At 37.6% G+C, this 27,202-nt stretch overlaps 1 protein-coding gene across 1 annotated transcript in view; it reads left to right on the top strand.

The window, feature by feature from the left end:
* Positions 1 to 27,202, top strand: part of sulf2b (sulfatase 2b) — a 128,061-nt gene that overhangs the window by 10,693 nt on the left and 90,166 nt on the right. The window contains exon 2 of the mRNA XM_060894105.1: positions 24,726 to 24,801. The gene's annotated coding sequence lies outside the window, so the exon portion shown is untranslated. The remainder of the gene's footprint in view (positions 1 to 24,725; positions 24,802 to 27,202) is intronic.

Below are 27,202 nucleotides of genomic sequence, written 5' to 3'. Positions count from 1 at the left end.
TATTTGAATATTTGATTTCCAAATCAAAAAAAGCAATTCTTATTCTTATTACACATATTAGCCTTTTATTTTGTACAAATCTAACAAGTGATGATTCTTGTGGACTGATCACAACTCCGGATATTAGTGTGTTTATTTGTGATTGCTTATTAATTACACACGGATGCAAATCGGAGTGTCCTGTGCCCCACTCTGCATATTCATGCTCCTACACAAAGAACACAAAGCAAGCACAGACACAGACATAGACACAAAAGGGCATTGATCTTCACTCTCAGTGTCAGCTCATGTCTCACTGGACATCGCTTAGAAGCATTGCCAGGTAATTTCACCCTTGAAATAGTGATTGTGATTCTTTATCAAAGTGTGCACAAAAACAAGTTTACATTACTGCACTGACAGCAAAATTGTTTAGCCTACAGGGTGACCTAAAGACAAAGCTGACAGTAAAAGTGCAACTTCTGCCCCTAGGCCTACATGTCACACATCACTTTTTTCTTTTCTTTACTTTTTTGGATCTGCTTATAGAATTAGAGGGAATGATCTTCTCACACACCATGTGAGCATACTCAGTGACTGTAGCTCTATCCTGAACAATATGTACCTTATTCCTTCATAACAACAAGTGATTGATAAAGTTAAAAAAAAAAAGAGTAAGAATTTAAAGAATTCTATTGAATTTAGAAATTAAGCTGACCTCAGGAGCTCTTGGTTGCACAATTCCACTCGACTACAAACTGTTGTAAAAAAGGACATTATTTCCTGTCCAGTGTCACCCAAATGAGGATGGGTTCTCTTCTGTGCCTGGTTCCTCTCAAGGTTTTTTCCTCATATCATCACAGGGAGTTTTTCCTTACCACGTCGCCTCCGGCTTGCTCATTAGGGAAAACTGCTAGAAATATATAGTAACTTATTATTTTAATTCTATTTTTATACCTATGTAAAGCTGCTTTGAGACAATGTGAACTGTTAAAAGCGCTATACAAATAAATTGAATTTAACTGAATGTAATAAAGCAAACATACTGTACACACACACACACACACACACACACACACACACACATCTGTGACAGTTCAGTGTTGTTTAGAAATCCAGAAGCAGACATGTGGAACAAAGCTGAATTTTGCAAGTTTGCCAACAACATTTTAGAAAAAGTAAGAAAGAGAAAACTTTTCTTGCTTTTAAAACATGCTGTTCTGCCCCATCACTTTTGGTAAGTTCAAATGGTGTCAATTGTTTTGACAACAAAATCAGCTGTGATTTTTTTTATACATTTTATAATTTCAGATTTAAACATACATAAAGTACATGGTGCTTGGGCAAATGTGACTGATCACACAAGTATGCTATGATTACCAGGTGGTTACCATGGAAATGCAATAACTATATTTTTATAATGAGGTGACACGTGAATTAAGATCATTCATTAAAATGATTTTATTGTTTAAATTAATTAAATAAGTAATTTTTATTAAAAAAAAATCATTTTTATTAAAAGAACAAGAAACTGCAGCTGTGCCAGATTCAAGATTACAAGTTCAAGAATGCAGGCACTTCAAATTAGAGGCTGATGAATGCTTAATTAAACATCTGAAAAACAAGATTCTGGAAATTAGAGATGGATAAGGAGCAAAACAGGCTTGTGGGGAAACTGTATTGCATCTCTGACGCTTCTGCAGTTTGACTATTTTACCATTTTAGAACATCTATGGTCCAGCACGAGGCTTGCCTGGACAGGCTTAGCTTGGAAATTGAAGTCAAGTAAAACCCTTGAGCTAAGACTGAAAAGGATAATGAGAAGAAAAATATTCTGAAATTTCTGACTAATTAAAGAAAACCATCTTGTTATCACCATAACTTAGTTATATGCTATACATATTTAGCATCAGATACAGTATTAGAACCTCTGAGATTATGACTGCAGTAATTAATCAGCTTTATCTGGAGATGGCCTCATGGTGCTGAGCCGGTCATTGGGATAGTTTGTTCTCTTCAGTGAATATTGGACTTTTCATGTGTTTAATGGTTAAAACATTAGGAAGTTCTTGTAATAAAAGCCTTTACCTTGTGAAGGTCAAAAGGGAATTATTTCTCTCGCCATGATTTTTTCACAGTGGCCTCTCCTTCTTATTTTCTCCTTTTCCTCATGTGCTTTTTTCCTCCCCTCCATCTTTTTCTCATTTCTTTGGTGTGACCCCAGTCTGTTTGGGTGTTGATAGGGTCCTGTCTGCGTGTAAGTGCGTTCCATCAGTGTTGCTACATGACTGGGAGATTGGATTTTTGCCCAAGTTATTTCCAGTCCTCTCTCACACGCTCACTTCCTTCTCTCATTGTCATACTCTCCTTCTCTTCTTTTATCCTCCTATCTTTTTCAGACCCTTGCATAATCTCTTTTCCTTTATAGCGTTTTCACCCTGTTTCATATGCAGCAGCAAGATTGATTGATCAGTGCATTCTCATTTATGCTCCAGCATGATTTGTCGTAGCTGCCCAGGGAAAGCAAGAGTGAGAATGAATAGAATGGAGTGGAGGTGGGAAAAAGGAGATTATCATTGAGCATGCTAAACCACTAAACCAGCATTCATTAAAATCGCTTCCCTGGAACAATCCAGTATGGCCTAATTGGATGTTTGAAAGAGCTCTGGATTCAATTGACAGCAAGAGAAGGAGAAAAAAAAAGAGAGAGAGAGAGAGAGAGAGCGAGAGGGAGAGAGAGAGAGGAAAGAAAACAGATGGATTTAACGTAAGGCTGCCTCAAGGTTGGTCCTGGAACCAATTTTTGCCACTTTGAGGAAGAGACAGCCTGGCAATTCATGAGACTCCAATCCCATCATACCCATCTCTCTTGGTCACTGTACTGAAGAGCAGGTTTCACCCAGGAGGTGTGCACAAGCTGAACTGAGTGGTCTTCTTTATAGTCTGCTGTATCCATGCAGTTAATAGAAAACATACCCAATACCAGAGCTAAGGGTTGTAAAAATGATGTAAAAGACTGCAGAAATGAACTGACTAATGAAAATCACTGTGATTTGAGAAACACCTGGTTTATTGGACTAGGTTATTTCACTAAACACTACAGTGCATCCATCACAGAGTATTCTTGCGGAGACTGTGTGAAGCTTCGGGGCACACTAATGGTTTGCAGTTTCTTTTTTTATCCTTCCTCACAGACCAGCGGCGATATGCAGGGCGCCTGGCTACCATCAGCTCATCTTACTGAGCACCAAAAGCAGCTCTGTTATTCATCTGAGACACGGGATGCTCAGGCAGTTTGCGGGCAGATGTGTCTACAAGGCAAAGAAATAGACAGAAGGAGGGAGGTATGGAAGAGGGGGGCAAGAATCAGTCTCACTGGAAGAGTTATAGGTTTTTGCATTTTTGCAATTCTTAAATATCAAAAACACACAGAAGGCCAGCCGGTACTCAAAGTCTGGGGATATCAGCTGTGTTGGATAGTTTATTTACAGCAGAATGTATCCCCATGCACCTTCTTACTTAGCTGACTGAATGCATCATTCTGTGCTAGTGATATTATAGGATGAAATGTTGCCCAATTTGACCAAATGTAATTAAAGCATTTGACATTTTCACCTACTGTTTGATGAGTGCTGCATTTTAGGACCCAGGATCCTCCATACTGTAGATATATTTTTAGTGTAGAAACATGCACATGACAAATCTTTCTGAATATGGTCCACTGTACTTTGTCACATGCTGCATTCACCTTTTAATTCCCCAACTACAACCAAGAAAAGAAACTCACAGCATACACCCCCTCAATTTAAAATCAACTTGGGATATACATCTCAACTACTACTACTAGTTCCTTCCACACAGTGAACCATGTAAAGTAATGTTTCTACTTTCAAATCAGTTTAATGCACTATTGATTTCATCGTTAAAACGCAGACACGATTTTTCCCCCATTTCACACGTTGAACATGTTGAGGTTATTATGAGTTATTATAACTACTTATAAGGCACCATGAAGGCAGCGTTTGTGTTCGATGAAGAGACTGAGAAAATAAATTTTTTTGCTTTGATCCAACAAAAGCCTAACAAGTTAAATTAGAAGCTGATTATATTATACAGACTTTTTATTTTATTTTATATAAATTTTTTTAATATAAAAATATTGGTAAATATCAAAAACAATGGTTTAAGTGAGAGGGCAAATAGTTTAGTTGAGAAAGACGATGATACACTGGGGAAGGAAGGGAGGGATGGAGGATGGATGATGGATGGATGGATGGATGGATGGATGGATACTTTATTGATCGTGAACAAAATTCAAGCATCCATTAGTAACATACAGAAAGACAAAATTATCACAACCCAAACCCCCCCCAGATCCACCCCATCCCACACACATTCACACACCACCAAACTAATTCTCAGCAGTTAAACTATAAGCAACAGATATTGAACTCAAGAATGTTCAGAATAAAATATCGAGTCATGTGCGGTCCGAGCCAGGTTAAAAAACTATGTTACGCAGTAGCATTTTCTATAAGGCACAGCAGTAAGTAGCATAGTGTGTGTCTTCTTCCTCCATTTCTTCTTTTAGACAGTTGCACTAACCAAAGACAGTTGCAGGTCTTTGGTTAGTGGTTAGTCCTGTAGGTATTTGCTGTTGCCACTAAAACTGTTTTAGAACAGCCTGCTTAACTGAATGATTTACATGAATCAATTGCACAAACACACATAGATTTCTCTTTCTCTATCACTCTTTCTCTCTCGCACTCTTTCTCTTCCTCCCTCCCCTGGTTGCCAGACCGTTAATATTGCATTATGCATGTGTCTCCTTTCATCCTGATGAGATATAATTTAATCTATGCTAGCTAACTTACTTCTGTATGGAGAGAATTACACCAAGCGAGAGACAGAGGATGAATAGTAAGAACACATTAAGATAAACAGATGTTGCGGATAGGACCTGAAAATAACAGTAGCAAGAGTATTAGAGGTGCGGAGAGAGAGAAAGAGAGAGAGAGAGGCAAAGTGAGTGAGAAACGTGGAGAGCTATAAGAGTGAGAGTGTGATAAAGAGTGGAGGCTTGTGGCAAGAGGCAGGCTGTTGAGTGATCTCTAAGCATTTGTCTCCTATCAATGTCAATGCAATGTCTTTCACTGCCGCAGAACAGAGAGGGAGTGGGAAAGAGAGAGAGAGAGGCACCTTCCATCTAGCACACCATTGCCATTGTCATTCTCTGTCTGTACACACAGTTTTTTAATTATTCTTTGCTACTTGTGGATGAATAAAAAAAATTCACATATCATCTAATATGGTGTTGTTGTTTTGCTCTTATTCCAGATTTACTCTAATTCCCCCCTTTCCTTAATTTTGGTCACACCTGTTCCTCGTGTTTAGTCTTGTTTTTTCTCGTAAAGTCTGTTTGTGTACCTTTGCACTTACCCAGTCCTGAATGTGGTTATACTCTACTTTCTAAGCCATGCTTCTGATGCTTACATACATCCTGTTGTCTCTCTTGTGGGTTACAGACGATGCACTTTCTGTGTAACTTTACTATAAAAGACTAAACAGACGGCTTTTTCTCTGTTTAAACTGATCTAGCCGGCAATGTTCTACCTTGATTTTAGGCATGAAGATCATCTTAATTCCAGTGAATAAAAGTTTGACATCTTTTCATTACAACTGGTTGATGGAAAGAGAGGTTACTTATCTATCATCCTATCAGTCCCAGTTGCCTTTCCCACACTGTCATTAGCAGTTGAGCTAAGGGACATACATTCTGGGTTTAAGATCTCCCTAAGTTCTTTTCTTATTACTAATCCTGCAATGTTTTTTGCCCTGTGGCTCTCAATGAACTTGTCAGTTCCTGGGCTTGTGTGTACATGTGTACATGCGTGTGTGTGTGTGAGTGGTGTGTGTGTATTTGTTTGTGGCACTGTTGTCTGGCCCCTGCTAAGCCCCATGCTCTGCTAATTGGTCCTGCTTTTTCTCATGCCTCTCCCAGCACAGTGGGAACTGGCAGGGCTGTGAAAAAAGTGTGAAAAAAAAACGATGCAAGCTGAGGGCCAGAAAGTCATTCTGCTCATCCAAATGAAGCACACAAATCCATGGCATCAGTATGCTGGTCAGACCCTGATTCAGACCTGGGGGCGGGGGTTGATGGAGGGGACGGGAGAGAGGGGGAACATAGAGGTCTTTTGATTGGGAATTGTAAATGCATCTCCCTTCAGCGTTTTCTTTTTCTCATCATGCTATTGGAGGCGAGAGCTGACCAGCACCTGAAATCAATCACTGCCTGTCACAACCCATGAAAAAGAGGATCACATGAAAGGAGTGAACACATCACTCTTCGCTGAATCTGACTGGGTCTGTAGCGTGGAATGATGCTGAACTGTTTGCTTCTTTCGTAGGCCCAGAGTCTCGGCATTCGCCGTACAAAGGAATTCCCATAAGCCATTACAGGGCTGAACCGAGGCTTGACAGGTGAGTGACAGGGGGGTAGACAAATGACATTGACAGCTGGCCAAGGAGGCGTGGCTGTGTTTTTTTATTCTTATTCTTAATCCCCCTACTCTTCAGTAAAGATGTTTGATTTTCAAGTGTGTCAGAAACAGGTTCTTCTGGCTTTACATACTAAAGAAAAACAAAAGCAATTTGTCCAAAGGGAGGGGGTGTGGTGTGAAAAACGAGGCACTGTGTGAAAGGATAGAATAGAGACGTGAAAAATGAAATAGGGTAACGGAAGAATGAGGGCAATAGCTAGTGAACAGAAGGGGTTGAAAATGGGACATGGGGTCAGAGAGGGGGCTCTTTGAGGTAATCAGTCTCTGTCTCGCTCACAAACACACACAGAAACACGGCTGAACGCTTTTGTCTCCTTAGTTGAAGGAGACATATGCATTCCTGATTATTTCTGCTTTGAATAATACGAACAATCTTGAATGCATAATACTCTGTGTACATGGTCCCTTTTTAGCCTGTACTGTATCTTGATGCATTTCTGTTTGGTATCCTTTCACATGCTTCCTCTTGATTCCAAGGTCAATTAACTTCCACCTGTTGATACCCTGCCTGTTATTCTCTGGAATCATCTGGTCAAATTCTTACAGATAGAAAAGAGATGATGTTTTTCCCCCTCCCTACATCCTCCATTTATCACCTTTCCACTGGCTTCCACAGACACTGAGCACAAAGACAAGAACTTTAGCCTTTCTTTTTTATGATAAAGAACTCCTTTTCACACACACACACACACACACACACAGACACAAACACACAGAGACACACACACACACACAGACACACACACACAGAGACACACACACACACAGAGACACACACACACACACACACACAGACACAAACACACAGAGACACACACACACACACAGACACACACACACAGAGACACACACACACACAGAGACACACACACACACACACAAACACACACACACACACACACACACACACACACACAAACACACACACACACACATGCGCGCACACACACACACACACACAGATTCTCTACATATGGTTTCAATCTTCCAGCTATCCCCTGGTTGCAGTCAAGGGAGGTCAACTGTACAGTGTTAACAGTGTACATGTGTGCATCGGTGTGAGAGAGAGACAAATTTCTAAGAAGAAGGAGGTGCATGTTGAAAGAAAAATGATATGGGAGACTGAAATTTACAGGAATATATACAATGGAGATGGAAGGAGGGAATTTTAGGAAGCACTCTTTATCTCTCTCTATCTTTTTCTCTTTCTCTCATGGGAAAAAATGTGCTCCAGAAAGAAGGCATTCTGATTTCCCAGAAGGCTTTGCTAATGGAACATCGGGTTCAATCTGCCTGTCGCTCTGTTTCATTTTGTTTTTCTGTCTCAGTGAGGTGACCTGCTTTAGGGTTTGTCCTCCATCATCTGGGACTTGGTGATTCATAGTCAGTGGAATAGTGTAACTTAATAAGAATTCAGAGTAGAAGAAAAGAAAAATGTTCACCATATCACTGGGAGATCATGAGATCGAAGCCTGATGATGCAAGAACCATCCATGAGCAGAAGCTCAAGAGAGCATAATTACTCCTGCTATCTTGGTTGGAGGGAAGGTGTTACACTTTACCCTGTCAGTCACAATGACATTAACCAACTGTGGGTTTCTGTGGCCTGTATGCAGAAGAAAGCAGGTAGCACTTTCCTCCAATTGTTGCTGCATTGTGTTGGAGTATAAAGCGCAGTTCAAAAAGATGTGGTGGCTGGTTTCACATACTTCAGAGAAAACATGAAAACATGTGTCATCCTTAACCCTCTCTGGTTGGTAGCTTTTATGAGATATGCAAAAACTATATAGGTGGGAATTGTTGAGATACAGTAATTAGGGTAAGAAGTAAAAAACTAGATCTCATCCTAATTGCAGGCCCAAAGCCGTGGTGTTTATTTTGTCACTAACACTAACTGCTCAATTTTCCCCTCAGGATTTACAAAGAATGGCTCTATTTTATGTGAGTTTTGCATTAGGTTACAAAATTTCACTCACACACTAATAAATATAATTCAAATCAGCAACCCAACCATTTAAAATTACATTTTTCAGTTCCGGGGCACATTTTTCCCTTTTAAAAAAAATTTGGAAAAATCTTATATGAGTGCATGTGTAAATGAAATAAAATAAAAATGACTGATGGAGGTTATATTCATTTAATAACATCATAACTAGAATCTGTATTTGGTGGCTGATATGGGCATTATGGAGAATCTGCAGTCAGACATTTTATAGTCTTAAATATAATGATAGTTAATAAAACATTATATTTCTACAGATTATATTTAGAACACTCTTCTGAGTGTGCACTTGTGTCAGTGAAAATAATGGGTATGGTGGTGACAGGGTTTATATATTCAGCAAGAGTAACTGCAGTGTACTTTTGAATATAATGGAATTTCTGTATATTTTTTTAGACTGTAGGAGGTGAAATCTTTATAGAAACTATGATAGAAGAAACTCTGAGTTGCTATCTATCCAATCAATCAGTCCATCCATCCGTCCATTTGTCCATCTGTCCATCCATCTTACAAATGTACTACTGCAGCACGTCTGCATTTGCAGTTAGAAATGTGTGTGTGTGGGTGTGGGTGTGTTTTTCACTGCAGCAATAGATTATGTGATGAGAGGAGGGGCCGTGACCCATCCCGAAGTGCGGTTTGTGTTTTTCCGTGCTCTGTTGCCATAGGGACAAGTAGAGATTTGTTACCTTATGTGTCATTAGTCATTGTTACGGCATCGTGCAGGGGCACCATTGGGGGAAACTAACCATCCATCAGATGCATGGCCTGTCGCCATGGTAACGACAGTGACCATGACATTGAGACGGGGGTAGTGGGATTAATCTTTATCTTTTTTGAGGGGTATAAAGTGATTCTTTCTCTTTTGAATATTGGTCTATTTACCAATTTTATCCAAACAGATTTACAAAGGAGGATGAGTATAATCCATTCATGGGTATGGATTATCTTGTGTTGCTCTCTTCGTAACGTATTCCATTTAACATTACTAACTTGTGACTAAATAATTCTGTGCATGTGAATCTAACATGGGCGGCACGGTGGCTTAGTGGTTAGCACGTTCGCCTCACACCTCCAGGGTTGGGGGTTCGATTCCCGCCTCTGCCTTGTGTGTGTGGAGTTTGCATGTTCTCATGCAAGGTTGATTGGCATCTCTGAAAAATTGTCCGTAGTGAATGAGTGTGTGTGCCCTGCGATGGGTTGGCACTCCGTCCAGGGTGTATCCTGCCTTGATGCCCAATGACGCCTGAGATAGGCACAGGCTCCCCGTGACCCGAGGTAGTTCGGATAAGCGGTAGAAAATGAATGAGTGAGTGAGAGTTCATCTAACATGAAAACGATTGTATATAGTTTTACAGATTTCAGGTAACTAAGCATTGGAAAAATCAGGCCTGCACTTGTACTAGCACTTCCTGCATCATGATGGTATACAGTATAATGGCATAATATAAGTGGTATAATGCAGTGTGCATGTTGATGACTTTGGAGGATTGGAAAAAGATTCAGTTGGATTGAGAGTGACTAAATGAGGACAGGGCGAGGGGAGCGTATCTTGAAGTGATATGATTTTTTTTTCTGTAGTTTTATTCAGTCTTTAGAAAAGAGCAGAACATCAGTTTACTGTAATATATATATATATAAAATATATATACATAAAAAGACAAGTTAGTTAAATCATGAGGGGACCCATTATGCTTGCAACACTTTTGGGTGCTTTATCAAGTGTTTGGATGCTTAAACATGTGTTTAAAAAGTAAAAAATAATAAAAAATAAGACAAAGGCTTGTAATGCTAATGCAGTACACTATTTTCTTTAAGGGTCTCTAAAGGTTTATTGGATAATCATTAACTTTCAGTTCAGGTTATTACCTGGAAGCTTTGTAAAAAAGAAACACGAAACACTTGGTTATAGGTTTTCCTTATAGAAGCTTTAAAGGTTCTTCCAGAGAAACAATCAAAGTGTCCATTTTTCTAGTCTAATTGTAAGGTTACTGTATGTTGCATTTTCTTTTCTGACATGTGATGAAAATGGAAGCAACTGAAAGAGACTCAAAAGAGTAAATGAATTTCAAGCAAAAGCAAAAGTTCCAAGCAAAGAAAAAAAAATACAATTTTATCTATACCTGTACTTGTAGAATAAAAAGAATCCATCTGACTGCAGTAAAAACCCTTTGTAAACATCATTCACAGTCCAATTATACATGTTTTTCTTTTCCCCTTCCTGTGTTTTTGCTGTCATTCCACTCACTGTCAGATGCACGTTTCCAGGACTAAGGGAAAGTGATGACGTGATGCCAGTATGCTACCGCGGTAAACCACCTCTGTGACAGGGTTTACACAATTTCATGAAGTTAATTAAAGACTTCCTACATAGTGATACAGAGCGATAAAATGTAAATTTACATGCATGAAAAAAAAAATAACGAAGTAGTTGTAATTTCCTTGTAATTGTGTTTTCTTATTTTCTTAAGATCAAATTTTTGGAAGTCAATGTGTTAGGAGCACATTTCAGCACAATTGCATTCAAGCTTGAAGTATGAAATTGTGGGAGTTGACAAAGTGCAAGCAGGGAAAGATCAATGTGAAAAACAGAAGTTTGTTTGATGCATAGTATTGATCGGCACAAGAGTGTTTTTTTTTTTTTTTTTAGCCTCAGGTATAGCTGATCCTCATAGTTTTAGAGTTGTTATTGATTCTTGAGCTACCTCAGGGGCTTCCTGTTTTTTTCCAGATAGTGAAGGCCTTTTGATCCAAGGTAGGTGGGTTTCATCACAAAACAATAGAACATAAGGATGGTTGTGCAATTCGTAGACCGTTGACTGTGAAGCATTTAAAAAGAAATTGGGAGTCTTTCCATTGGAGCAATAGCAGGAAATTTCTCAGTCCAAAACCCATTCTTTATATTTGGATTTGGATTTCGTTAGATTGAAAACCAGAATCCCAGAGAGTTACTTGACTTAATTCCACAAGTAGATTATAGTAACTACTGATTCCTAAGTGTTTCTGTATGTGTGATAAATTTAATTCAGTTCAATTCCATGAAATTTTATTTGTAAAATATTTGAACATTATCAGAAAGCAGCTTTACAGACATATATTCAATCAGGATACACATTTTAAATGTACACATTTATTACTTTTATACCTAAAGAGCAAGTACGAGGTGACAAAAGAAAGCAAAAACTCCCAGCCTATGAGAAAGAAATCTTGAGAAGAAACAGACTTTAAAGTAAACCCATCATCATCTGGGTGACAACGGAGCACGTAATTAGAATTTCCTTGTATAAATATGTACTCAAAAAATGCAATTATGTAACCAGGACATTCCAGTTTTAACACGAAGTCTTGTTGAAGTTATCAACTATTCACTGATGGAGACAAAACTATTCTTGGCATTTACAACTCTAAAGCTATCAAATCATTTGATGTGTTAAGCCAAAACTGTTCGCATCAATTGCAGAGAATTCAATTATACAGAGAATGCTGACTCTTTTTGAACCTCTGTCCTTACTCCACTTCAGTGCCACTGTGCTTTCTACAGCACCTGCATGTCCAATCCTGATATTTTGTCCATATTTTTACTGTATCTACAGTATAGTATCTACGTGGGTGCATACATGTATTCATGTACAATACATTCTTTTATAGTTGAATGCTTTAGAAAATCTCTGGATTAATGTGTCAATGTGAGAAATGGTGCTGGTGTTATTCTACCCACCAGCTTCATGAACAAGCCCCGTACAGCAAAGACAAGACTAATCTTTTTAATATCTCGAGCAGCTGTTATGCCAGGAAAAGCTTTAAAACCTGTTTCCATTCACATGTATAAATATATCTTTACACCAATTCATATTCTTCTCAGAACTGGGAAAAGTGAAAAGCGGAGGTGTTTCTTATACTTACCTGAGTGTCAATAATGAGATATTGATTTTTGCTATAGACTCCTATAGAGTCCTAACAAGCCACCAGTGCAACAGAACAGACCAAGTCTCAGTAGCTGAGCCAGGGAAGAACAATAACAAGATTAAAAGTTAAAGCCACTTTTAATTACATAGAGAGAACAAACAGCACTGGTTAGGAAGCCATCTGCTTCTTCTGATATGACGTTGTGCTTCCATTTTCAACGCCATATGGACTTTTTAAAAAGTTGTCTGTACTAATGAACACTTAAAGTCTTTGGATATCTGTCAGAGACTTCAGTACCTACAACTCTTTGACCAGCCTTTAATTTAAAACACTCCTTCTGTTTAAGATAACGCAATCTGTAAAGATTTTAATTTGAGACCAGCATTAATTATTTGTTTTCAATACTGGTCAAACTGTGAGCTCTCAGAAGGAGTTCTTTCTATCTGCACAGCTCTTGGTATAAATTTGAATCAATTAAAAAAAGAGACAAAAACAAGTTACAGGAATCAGTGTCAATAACAGTGTATTTTGTATACTGCTGCTCAAGGCCTTCTCCTTTACAGCACGCTGAGAAAGTGGATTTCTGGTCTTAAATTTGGCACAGGGACATATTTCTTTCCTTATAGCCAGGAAAGAAAGATGTCAGCAATCTCACATGTCTATTATCTCACACTCTGGAGGCCACAAGTCATGAGGAAAAATGAAGAGTTTGTCATGCTTTTTCATTACTTCCTCTCCTGCTGTCATATTTTGGTGTCTGTATTGTAGCTTAGTTTGAATTTATCAAAGGATGTTTTTACTGAGAGGTTGAGTAGAGCTCTGGCTTGGACAGAAACCACAAACAATAGATACAGCAACCACCACAGGGTGATATATGATCAGTTTATCTTATTAGCCAGCTAAAACTTGCTTGCCGTGCACTCTAACACGCCAGGGTACACTGCAGCATGCCTGCTGAAAGCACATACATTAATAGCAAAAATGTGCAGAACAAACTTAGTAGAAACATGATCTCTCCCTCTATCATTCTATTCCTCGCTCTCTTTCTCTGTCTCTTTTTCTCGAACTCTCGCACTTTCTGCAAGTCTGCGCAGAGACTTGATGAGGAAATTAAATAAACCATTTCTTTTTTCATTTTTTTCCTTGCTGTCCTCCATCTCCACCTTTTTGCTGCTTACTCACAGTCTAACCAATTTCTCCTTTCTGTCTGTATTAAATAAAGCAAATGTGTGTGTGTTTGTGTGTATGTGTGTCATTCCCGCAAGGCAGCAGATCTGACTCAGCAGACACCCAAGCCCTCTTCTCCCCTCTAGTCATTACCAAGCTGCTAGTATTTAAAAGCGATGACTGACTTTCAGCTGCTCATAAAAAAATGTCTATTATTAAAAAGCCCAGGGTCCCAGAGGTGGCAAATGATTGTGCTTGTATCAGAAGGGAGGTGTTTTTTCCCTTTTATTTCGATTTAGTCCTGGCAGGTGTTTTGTGAATCAATGGTTATGACATGAATGTTATTATTATTTATTGCAACAGGGTTTTTTTTTGCAGACTGGCATTGTAGGAAATGGTTGCCACCAAGGAGGGTAATAAATTGATGAATTAGTCTATGCAGTGTAGGCTGGCACTGTCTTCTTTTTTCAGGGCTTTTTGACCATTCCATTTCCCCGCTTTTTGCTCTGCAGTTACAGCATATTGAAATGGAAGTTTGAGATTTACATAAATTTCCATATAGTATGCATCACTCCTATGTGCAAGTAAGAAAAATGTAGCATAAAAAAACTGAGCAGTTTTGCTATTGTGTTTTGAGCAGTTGGTTAAAGTGACAGAATATTTGTTCTGTCATATTGACATTAGGATGTGAACACATCTCTCAGAACCTACATGATGTGAATGAGTCTCAGCGAGAATTGGGATTAACTGTCACATTCAATCATACATTTAGTCACTATTATAGCCAAATATCTTCCCTTTTATTCTTCATTTTCCTTTTCTTCTTCAGTCTTTCCTGCAAATTTCATGATATTCATGTTGAACATAAGTACAGTTATAATACAAAGTAATTACATATGTGTCTTCACTGGCAGTAGTTTAAAAGAAGAATCCACTGCATGCAATTTCAAAATGGAAAAGTTGTATTTTTAAAAGAACCTATTTTGAAATAGAATAAAATAAGTGTTTTTTCAGACTCTGGGTTTATGTATACATGCTGGTAACTATTCTACTTTACTACTTTTACAGACATTCTACCATTCACTCTACTGTATTAGAGACCAATGTCATCTATCAAATAGAGATGAGCTATTCTATACCATCAGTTATGTAGCAGAGACACAGTGTTTGATAGACTGTTATGGACTAGTGTTGGTGTAAGTGTTAGTGGCCTGGTATGCACTGCTCTAGAAAGAGCGAAAGAGTCAAATAGTGTGTAAGGAGTTTGCAGGTTCTCCTCATACCTCAGAGGTCTCCTTGGAGTTCTCTAGTTCCCTCCACCAGTCCAATGACATGCATTGTAGGCTGATCTCTAACTTGCCTGAAGTGTCTGAATGGGTGGGTGAGTGTGTGTGATTGTGATCTGCAATAGACTAGCAACCTGTCCGGGGTGAACCATGCCTTGTGCCCTGAGTCTCCTAGGATAGGCTCCAGGATTTTCTGCAACAGAAATGTGGAGGGATGGAGTCAAATAGGATGAGATGTGATGAGATGACATGAAATGATTGAAAAATTGGATGAAAAGGTAAAGTTTGGAATGAATTTGGCCACATTAGGGATATTGATTAAAATTAATCAAAAAAGAATTATCATAGAAAAACAATGAATAAAAGTAGTGTACAAAATTAGATATTTAAAATTGATTTGCAAAAGAAATGTTGGGAAAATATGCTAGCAAGGAAATTTGCCCATAACGCTGATACTTAAAATAGTCATTCTGTATGCTATTATCACTCATGTTTTACCGGTAGGTCTAATTCAGATTCTTAACAAAGTTGCCACATATCGATCAAAAGCTTGTAAATCAAATCATATCGTATTGTGTTGCATCGTAGCAGATACAGTGGTTCTCAAATATCGAATTGCTACCTTAAAAATAGGTATTGTTGTGTATCCTGTGGAAGAGGTTTACATTAATACTACTAATAATAAGAGTATTCTTTACTTGCTCCTGATTAAATTGAATCTGTACATGATTACCATCAATAACAAATCCGCCCAACACCACCACCTATCTCTGCTTGCTCTCCTCTCAATCACAACTCAATACTATTGATATTATTAATTAAAGATTTTGTATGTTTGCCAATAATTAGTATGTTTCTTCATTAGTATTTAGTATAGTTAGTACAGTAAGTAAGTTTATATTATCCTTAAGCACAATTTCTACTAAGACTGAAGACCAACATGTCAAAAATTGAGTGCTGGTACTTATTTATTTATTTATTCATTTTTACTACAAGCACTGCAAACACCAGCAGGTTTTTATTAGCTTGTAAATGTCATTATCTATAAAATAATCAGTGTCATTCTTGCTACTATCAATCATTCTCATTTTTTCCTTTCTTTATCTCATTCTGAAAAAAGTGTGAACCAAAACAAACTGAATTCATTTGTTTCTTGATGTAATAGAGTAGAGATGTATTGAGAAAAATGTAACAGCAACAACCCTTTGTTTTAAAGCCTGGTGAATAAAAATCTTGGGATTCAGGGTCATTTATGGTCAAGTGGAGAATTAGAGAGACTGACTGATGGGTTTGCAAATTAGGGGGTGGGGATATTGGGTCCACTGTATGAAAAGATAGATGGACAATAATAGATGGAAAATATAAATAAATAAAGCCTCTTGGCTTCATCTAGTGATCAAATGCTGCCAAGAAAGACTCGGTTTTGAGGAGCCATTCAGCTAAATCATGTCACACCTACTACCTAATTTGAGCAGATACTTCAGACTCTGACTGATTGTCTAATGTCACCTTTTAAAGTCTCATTTCTAGTGGCTCACCTCCTAGCATAAAGGTTTAACTGATTTAGTCTGTTTCCTGTGTATTCTCCCAATAAGTCTTTATTTCACATTTCCTCCTGTCACCGGATTGCACAGTTAGAAGACGTGTGTAAGTAGGTTTTTACCTGTGAGTCACATAAAAATAAGCAGTTCTTCCATTTTAGACTGCTGATAGCAGGCCAACAAGACATCAGTATATTTTTTGTTGTTGTTGGGAGGAAAATTCTACGGTACGGTAATTTTGTCAGCTCTGTCTCCTCACTTCATCTATCTATCTATCTATCTATCTATCTATCTATCTATCTATCTATCTATCTATCTATCTATCTACAGTATCTATCTATCTATCTATCTATCTATCTATCTATCTATCTATCTATCTATCTATCTATCTATCTATCTATCTATCACATATTCTGCATTATAATTTTCTTCCATCCTACTTTTTGCTTTCAACAATAACCCAATCTTTCCTTCTTTCTTTCTCTCTATTTTCCCTTCCTGACTGCACAGAGGCCTGACTTGATGAGGCAGCTTTGCCCCTGCATCTTTTACAAATCAAGTACTGCGGATGTCATTCATACACCAATCACGTCTAAAAAAAAATAAAAAATAAACGAGGAGTGAAGAAAAGACTGGGGGATGTCATTAATTTTCTGTTAGCATCCTTAATGTTTGCTCCCTGAATTTACTTATATTTGCTTGTTAATTTTTTATGGTCATTTAAAGCAAAATTTAGCTTGGCATTCCATTATTCTGCATACACACAGAATATACACAGAATGTAGAGAGGAGAAGAGAAAATAAAAGAGAAACAGTGTGTGTGTGTGTGTGTGGGTGTGGGTGTGCATGTGTGTGCATGTGTGTGCATGTGTGTGCATGTGTGTGCATGTGTGTGTGTGTTAATCATAAGAAAGAGAAGCGTATTTAATTGACATTCTGGGCAGTCCTTTGACAGAACTGCTTATGACCTGTAAAAATAAATAAACACCTCCCTCTCTTTCTGGCTGGGAGACACACACACACACACACACACCCACAAACAACACCCCCCCCCCACACACACACACACACACACACACTAATCTGTAGTATAATGAATCTCAGTTCAAACCACATTCTACTTCTGCCTGAAGCTTGCACATCTCTTACTTGCTGTGTCTCAGCGCCACTAACTAAAAGAAATAAACAAACATTAGTTGGGTGTTTCTATTAATTCCTCACTTCTGTTTTGCATTCACTGGTAACACAGGCATGGGGAATACGTATTCAAAAACTGCTCTGCATATTTTTGAGATTGAAACACCATTAACATTTAGTAAGCACTGAAGTTTATTTTTTAGTGTAGGAAATAATAATAATAATAATAAAATGGTGTCTTTGGTATAAGAAGCATGCACAGGCAAAAGCTATTGTAATTCTGTCCCCATGAGTGATGTACCTCTGGAGTAATAGGCTTGTTTGTGTGAGTGCCTTGGTCTTGTGAGACCTATCTTGGTTGTAGTAGAGTTTTTTTTTTAAGGAACAGTGTTAGGAACAGAAGGCTGGAGTGAAGGTGCTCTTTCTGGTAGCACAACAGATTAAAGTCTTGGACAGACACTGGAGACATCATTAGTGGACCAGGCAGCTCTCTGGCTATGGGCTAACTTCTGTGAACAAGGAGAAACCACTACAAATCCTCTAGAGCAAAACCTCTACAGTAGCATCACATAGCAACTTCAAATCCACAGAGAGATCTCAGGCTCACTGTATTCTCCGTTCAGTTTCTTTATTGTAACTCTTCAAATACTATTGTACTTACAGATATATAGACAGTGCATTGCAACTAACGTTGAACAGTGCATACTGACATTCGTAATAAGCACTTCATCCGTACATGGCTTTACTCGGCAACTGTTACTGCACTGGATTTTAAATTGAGCTTTTTGTTCAGCTGGTTTAGTAAGTTGAGTAGGACAGGTCTCATGCCACCGAGCAAAAGAAGCGTGTCTAGGTTACAAAATTGAAAAGATGCCCTTAGCTATAAGATGATAAGTATTACAGGATTCCGCAAAGAAGAACAAGGTCAACAACAGGGCACAGTGATGCTAATTGGGCTGACAAGCAAACATGTGTTAATGTTTTTTAAGGTAATTTTTCATGGCTCATTGAAAGCAATTAGCAAAGCATTCACAGTAGTCATAATAGTAACAGCCCCCTTTTAGTCTCTCCATATCAACAAAGAAAAGTTTAATGAATTTCTTTTGGAATTCATTGTGCATTAAACTGAGCAGTATTTCTTTCTTTCTTTTTTCTTTTTTGTTTTTTGTTGGGTAATAATATCCGCTACAGTACATAATCACTCCATGCTAAGCTTGTCTTTTAGATTAGCATTGAGTTTTTAAGATTTTCTGATTAACCTTGAAAGCTTTGATCAAAAGACAGAAATATAACTTTAGTTGTGGTTATAGAAAAACTGAACAGAAGCACAAAATGATATTTAGAACAACAAATTAGATGTATTGAGGTCCAGAATCTTTGACTCTTGTCACAAGGCAGATTCAATTGTATTATGAAAATCACAACAACAAAATGGCAAAATAGCATGGATGCTTTAAATCGGTCAAAACCAGGCAAAGGCAATGCAAAAACAGGAATATCAAAGCTTGACAGGACCAGAGGCCTGGGAAAATTTGGAGACTGGAAAATCACAGGAAATCAATATTAAAGGCTTATTGAAGTAATGTCACAGACCAAAGGAACTGAGTATAGTGGCAACCATGTTTTGTCGGCTGCATTGATAAAGAGCCTGTGAAGAAATGTGACATGACACTGAGGTTCAAATTGCTTTAATTTGTTTCATTTCACGTGCTTCAATCAGAATAAATGCAGTATATGTTAATGCTAATGCTAACTACAGGAACAACACACTGAGAAAAAAATGATCATTCTGTCTAGTAAAAAGAGAGGGCTTACATTTCTTGGCACATCATTTAAAAGAGACAGGAGGTGTGTTTCAAAGGTGTGTCTCATTTCTGCTGTCACATTCAGCTTAGAATGTTATGTAGAAACAAACCACAAAAGAGTGTGATGTTGTAGGAAAATAATCCATGTCAGGGTGGTGTGTTATGCCCCAAAGTGATCTTAGTTATTGTTGACACACACTAGGATGTTGAGTATTTTCCAATAAAGCATGAAGCATGTTATACTTCTTGTACCACAACAACTTATGTGCATTATTATTTGCTTTTTGAGTTCCCAGTCCAGTTTCATGCAGACATGCACATCAGCTTGGAGGAATTTGAGCCCATTCCTCAGTACAGAACAGCTTCAGCAGTTTGCTCACATCAGTTTCCTTACATAGGCAACATTTCTATTGGATTATGTTCAGGTTTTTGCCATGGCCATTCCACAATATTCATTCTTTTGTAGAATGTGTGTACAGTATATGGTTGTTTTATTGCTGCATGATCCACTTTCTCTTGAGTTTCAGTTCATAGACATGTGTCTATGTCCTGACATTTTCCTTTCAAATTTGCTTGTATAATTCAGAATTAATTCTCCTATAAATCATGACAAGCCCCCTTGCCTAGATGCAGCAAATCTGGCCCAAGCCATCCATGATACAACCACCACCATGTTTCACAGGTGGTATAAGGTTTGGAAAGCAGTGTGTCACTTTCTCCAATCATAACGCTGTGTTCTGGTTTCATCCATCCACAAAACAATTTTCCCCAAGTGTTTGCTGATGGTGGACTCAGGAACATTAGCATTAGCCAATATTAGAGAGGCCTTTAGTTGCTCAGCAGTTATCCCACATTCCTTTGTGACATTGGAGTATTGCATGTCTTATTTTTTTAGGTTGACTACTTGGAAGGAGAGATAGAAAGGTCTTGAATTTCCATCTGTGCACATCTGTCTGAATTTGGATTGGTGGTCTCCAAACATTTAAGAGATGGTTTTGTAATCGTTTGAAGCCTGAGGAGCATCAACAACTCTTTGTTCATTATTATGTCGTTTTGAAGATCAGACTATGATAGATCCCTGTTCTTTAAATAAAACAGGATACTCAATCACACATGACTGAAAACATCTGACTCTAATTTACCATTTTACTAGGATTTATTTGCTAATCCTAGACTTTCAGATATTTTGCGACTCACAGATATGTAATAGTGTTGATAATTTCCTCTAAATTATGAAAGTATCTAGAGCCATTCAATGATGTTGGTGTACGCAGTTGCATATGGCAAATTATTTAAACAATTTTGAAATTATGCACATTTAATTAATATTCTTTCTTATAGAGCATGTTTTATTTTTACTCCTAAGTGTTAATTAAATCATTAACTAACAAACATGCACTAACTTAATCTGTTTTTTATTAATGCATGAATTCCTAGGAGTCACATCATGTTTAGCTCTTTATTAGTTCTTGAGTAGTACATATGAGTCTGTACAGTCTTAACTAATCCGTAATTCATAACTAAGTATTAATTAGGTGTTAATGCATGATTATTCGTGTAATTTTAATTTAAAGTGTTACCTGAATACGAAACATGTTTCCAATAAGTAGTCCTGTAAATATAGCGTTGCATTCTGTTTAAAAAATACAGTACACTACAGTACATAAGCATAATGTACATAAATGTAGATGTAAATCAAGTGACTCCATGTGTGATTCGAACCCTAACTTGGAGGTTTTATATCAGCAGAATGTATGCATATCACATCATCAAATAAAAATGATAATCAATTTGCCATGTATAACACATTGTCAGCAAGTACAACACTATGTCAGCTAAATGAATAGAAAGGATATTTCATAGATGGCTGATGTCTTACTAAAATGAAATATATAACTTTAATAATTTACAGTAGCAATCATCTAGCAAACATCTAGACATGATGCTAATTGAGGATTCCCGTACAGAGAAAATCACATACTACATCAATCATGCTACCTCACATACTCTGACATCAGCATTTCTTTCATCCTTAAATCATCCTGCACTGCTTTTTACAAAAACTATGCAATGCTTATGAATGTGCTATGAAGCCCCATAGTTTATACCTATATACAAATTTATATAACTAAAGACTTATCAAAACATTCAGAAATGTTGTGGGAAAAACGTGCAAAATGTTCAATAAGATTTTTTAATTAGAGAAAGATCGTATTACTCAATCAATCAGTTTGCAGCATGCATAAACCACTGCAGTTTGTACAGACACATAACAACAAATAATATTCCTAAAAAAGGGGGGGTTGAGTAGCAAAGACGGTTTAAAATGGCTCTGGTTATCAGGGCTGTGGTGCTCCTAACTGCTACATTATGTATGCTGCCATTCAAACGGTGGTGCAGGAAATGCAACAGAGCGGGTGTGTTAGCAGAGCAGGAAATGAGAGGTGTGGATGGGATGGAAGGGGTGCATTTATATCATAACTGCATGTCCGGACTCCTTCTGCGGTCATTGTTTTTGTATTTGATTCAGGTTGCAGAGCAGGTAATTACTGTTGCTCAGTGTAATACATGGTGTTCTCAGGTAATGCTGAGGCAATGCCACATCAGGGTTTTGTTTTCTCCTGCAGCGGGTAAGATTACAGCTAGGGGGTAAAACGAGCTGATCCCAGAGCAATAATTAAAAGCTATTGTATCTGTTACACATATGCCCTATAAGTGGAAAGGGAGATTTGTGCAGTGGTTGGTGAACGCTGTAAGAGTCTTATGCTCTGTAGAGGATCATCACTGCTATAAAAATCTTTTTCACTGACTGTTTCAGTGTGATATTGTGTAACATATTCAAAATTCATTTCATATAGATGTCCTACAGAAGGAATATAAAGAATTAGTAAAGATCTTTTTTTGCAATAAAGATTGTGTTCAAGACAGCAGGATACTTTAAATGTGTTTTACAATTATATAGTAGCCTGCCAGGTATTCTGGAAAAATCCTCACAGTCCTGACAGGTTATAATTTACTTCATAGCATTCACTGTTGACAGCAAAACATACAGTATTATTATTGTAACTATATTTCTAATCACACACAACTGTTTCAAATCACCAGTTTACTACATTTACACACCTCAGACCTTATCGCAAAGTACACTTACTAGGAACACTGTATTACGCAAACTACTAATGCTGGCTTGTAGGGGTAAATATGCTGGTTTAAAATCTTAATATATATAATAACATCTGCTAAATGAATAAATGTCATTGTATTCACCTCACGCTTGTAGCTAAAGGAGCAGAGCCCTGGGTCCGAGTCACTCAGAACATGTACTAATACTACAATGAGATTGGAATAGAAACGGATGGAGAATTAAAGTACTGTATGTTGAGATTAAATTACTGGTGTTTATTATTAGTGCGTCTTTCTTCATTCAAAAAGGAAAATCAGTGTCAGTCATGAAAGGAATCCAGCTCTATCCAATGATTTTTGTGTACACAGCTGCATATGGCAGATAATATAAGCAATTTTAAATGATACAATTCATATTCATTCTCAGAGAGCATGTTCAATTAAATTTACCCCTACATTAACTGGCATTTACAACGTTAACCCATAATACATTAACTAACATATACTTAGGCTGATTTCTATTCATGCTATTCATTTCTATTCATAAGACTCATGTCTATAGGGATAGATATATAGTATATAAAATGTGTAATTAATATTTTTAAATTAATTTTAAAATGTATGTATCCATTTATTTTATTTTCCTTCTATTTTTTCTTCTTCTTCTTCTTCTTCTTATATATATATATATATATATATATATATATATATACATATATATATATATATATATATTTTTTTTTTTCTCTCTCTCTTCTGTTTCCATACTGGGAACATGGGAATAAGCGCTATAAAAAAAATTAATTTGAATCTGAAATGTCATAATTAAGGTTAGCTCTTCATTAGCTAATAAAATGCTGTAATATACTGTTAAATAAAATGCTGTAATATATAGTTCTGTAGAAATAGTATTGCATTCTATTTAAAAAAAAATTACTTCACATTACATTACTTCAGATAAATGCTATCTGGCAACCTTTCTCAGTTTATTTTTGTAGCATGTAAGTGTTGTAAATGAGTGTGTGGATGGATGTCAGTGTGCATGTGTATGCGTTTATGTGTAATTGATAGTGACTTGCGGTTAAGGATGGTGGCCAGTGGGCCTGCAGATGCAAGTGTTTTGCGACTCTCCCTCGTAAACACTATGCCCTCAAAAAGCCCTTTTTATAGCGTACTGTATTTCCCGTTAATTGTAAGATCTCTTAAAAAGACACTTGATGTTAAATGTGATTGCCATATTCAAAGACTTCACAGGATTAAGGTGACTGTGTCATGGTGAACAGATGTGCTACAGCGATGTGCTAGATTCTCACTTCAACACTGTGGGCAGGTTTAAGTGCCATGTGTGAGTGCTTTAATCCACCCTTTATCCAGTGCTCAGAAAAATGGAAATGTGTGTTATCTATAGTGAAATACCCTTCACCTGCCCAACAGAGCTCTGCAATACATATTCATTGAGTTCATTAATTATATGTGCAGAACTTTATGTCACCTTGCTGAGGGAAAGAGACTCTGTGAATCAGATTGAAGTAAGTGGACCTTGTCACCTTCTTCATGCATATTTAACTAAGACCTACTTCAGCTACAGAGAGGAGACACTCGCTCCCTGTTCTGACTGCCTTCAGAGAGTTTGACAAAAAAAGAGAAAGTGTGTGCAGGCTGTTCCTTTCTCAGCCTGTCCTGTCTGAGTATTCCTAATAGGAAGCTCTTTGATGAGTCCTTTCTGATCTATTCTGTGTGGAAAGATACTTGAGTAAATTTGTGAGAAAATGAATGGGACACTGGGAAGATTACGCACACACACACACACACACACACACACACACACACACACTCACACACACACACTCACATGCACACACACAGGTTTGATTATGCCTCTGGGTGAAGGTCACTCAGTGATGTATGTTGCATTCCTAATCTATGTGGAGGGCTTTACATCTGCAACTGTGCTAACATTCATAGGAAGAGATTAGATGCAGCTGTGTGTCTGTGTGCATCTGGATATGTGCGTGTGTGTGTTTACAAAATTTTGCAGGAATTAGACCTGAAGTCATTTCTATGTTGTTGTTTGGGGGTCAGGAAGCTGTGTGTATGTATGTATGTATGTATGTATGTATGTATGTATGTATGTATGTATGTATGTATGTATGTATGTATGTATACAGTACATGTGTGTTGTGTTCAATCAGTCTCATTGCTATTCTTTTCTGATACAGTGTAGAAGAGCTGAGTAAAGTGGATGAGGCTGCACATACAGTAGGTTTCACACAGACTGCTGTCCTTCTCCATCAGGTAAGCTGATTCGTTTCATAATTTAACAGGAGCTTTGCCACCTATTCCTCTCTTTCCTTAAAGCAGCACTCCAGTGTTGTTTTTCCAGCCTAATCTTTATCTATTGCTGTTGTAGTGTCTATGCAAATAAAACAGACTAGAATTTTTATTTAATGAACTTTCCAGAGAATAGAAGATCAGTTTAAATCACTGGTATTCTACCTGTCGATTGCAGTCTACCAGTCAGTTACAAGCATCCATGTGTTGTTAAAGATCTCAACAGATTTTAGCATAAAATAAAAAAAAGCATGAGTGCAATCAAAAATATTTGCTGGTTGGGCTTTTGTTAAATATAATACCCTATATTTTATTTGATGGTGTATAATACTGGGCAAGGAGCAGCCCAAGGAATACAAGACTTATGACACCTGAACCTGCTGTTCAGCTATGTAGCTGACTAACACCATCTCCATATGTGCACTGCTAATGAGTGAACTCTGTTCAGAAAACCATGGCTGAGCAACGAAAAAAGGAGAAAATGGAAGAAGTAATTTGCTTTTACTGTGGTGAAAGAAAAACTGTCTGCTTGATATGTCACCAGACTTTAACGTTGTTGAAAAGGGGTAATTAGGAGCTCCATCACACCACTAACAATCTGAAATTGAAATTCATTCAAGACTCATTCCCACCCAAAAGCAAAATACAAGAGAAAAGAAGCCGAGCAATCACTTTTCACAAAATCTACTAAAAGAGCTAAAGCTGCTATTGAGAATTCCTTGAATGTTTGCATTGCACTGTCCAAGCTAAAGCAGCCCCATCACTGCTGCTGAGATTTTAAATGAATCGATGACACATCATTCACAGTCTTTTAAAATGAACGATTCCTGTTAGATTATTGTCTTTACTAAAGTAATTTAGCATCCAACTTGGTGGGCTTTTGGTTTCATTTGGCTACATTTTTGTATGATAGGTTTTCAGACAAAGTGAACTTCAAAAGTTCCAAAGTTTAGTTTAGAGACTCTTTCTTGAGCATCCTAAGCAGCAAGGAGCAGAGGAATCTGTGTAGACGCTGAACGATTAAAACGAACATTGACGTTAGCATCTCTCCACCAGTTGAGGCAAATGATGCACGGTTCACAGAATGTATACTCAAATGTAATTCTGGTAAAATGTTATAAATAATCTAGAGAACACAGAATATATTCACATAAATATTTACTGGCTGTCTCTTAGACTTCTATTATAACAGTGGATTAAATATTTCTTTTCATTTTAATGAAGTTTACATGAAATGTCTCAGTACATAAGTAATTTAACATAATCAAGTGGATAGGGAAAAGGTTGAAAAACGTTTCTGTTCAACCGATTGAATTAGATTTAAACCCAGACTGTAAAACATTTACAAACACATACATTTTATTAAATCGCTCTCTAATTACACACATGGGTGTGTCAGAGGTAACTCAGGGCTGGATCTCTGGTTCTCGTTTCCCTCAGTGTGTGTTCACAGTGTTGCCTAGTTACGCTGGCTGTAGAGATGATGCCGACAGTGCAGGTTGTGCCCAGATCTAATGGCTGTCGGCAAAGGCAAGAAAGCAGCTGTAAACAACTTTCTCATAAGCTGTGAAAAAATGCCTGTAGGTGCTGCAGGTTATTCATGAGGCAATGTGTAAAACCAAGCCTGGAAACGCAGGTGCAGAAATGTAATAATGTACACTCCATCACTCAGGTATTACTAGCTTAATCACACTAAGCAGTATAGGCTACACGTGAAAGAAAACCGTGGCCTAATTGATTATTATATGACATGCAGCACCTCGATAGAGGTCCTGGGTAGCCTAGGGAGCTTTATGTGAAATAAATGTGATTGGGCATTTAACAGGTTAAATACAGATTATAGTTGCTGAAATTCTGAGGAAGGAAAGAATGTCTTCCACACACAGATTTAAACCTGTTTGTCTCTGATGGATTCAAGCGCTAATGCAGAGTGCAGTGTCATTGCTACACTTTGTTAGTGAACTGATCCATCAAGCCTCCACATAAGCAGGCACACACACACATACAATGCTGATCCATCAACGGTCCCCTGTCCTGATGATTGGTGGATGGTGCAAAGTGATTAAGCCTTGCAGACTCTTTATATCACACACACACACACACACACACACACACACACACACACACACTCAGTCGCATACAGTATACTGTAAACTGACATTGCTACACACCACCATTAAGCCAGCAGAGCTTTGGCCAGCAGGGTGCTGCTAGTAATCCAGAGAATGAGGGCAGGAGTTAAGTTAATACAGAGAGTGTTAGTACATCTATATACACTACACACACTATGTTACACTATCAACCGTAGTTTATCCTTGCTTTGTTGTGCTTTGTGTCATGTGTGGCTGCAGTGTCTTGCATCATA

Source organism: Tachysurus vachellii, chromosome 19, assembly GCF_030014155.1.
Source record: "Tachysurus vachellii isolate PV-2020 chromosome 19, HZAU_Pvac_v1, whole genome shotgun sequence".
Taxonomy (NCBI): Eukaryota; Metazoa; Chordata; class Actinopteri; order Siluriformes; family Bagridae; genus Tachysurus; species Tachysurus vachellii.
This window is presented reverse-complemented; position numbering and strand designations above follow the sequence as displayed.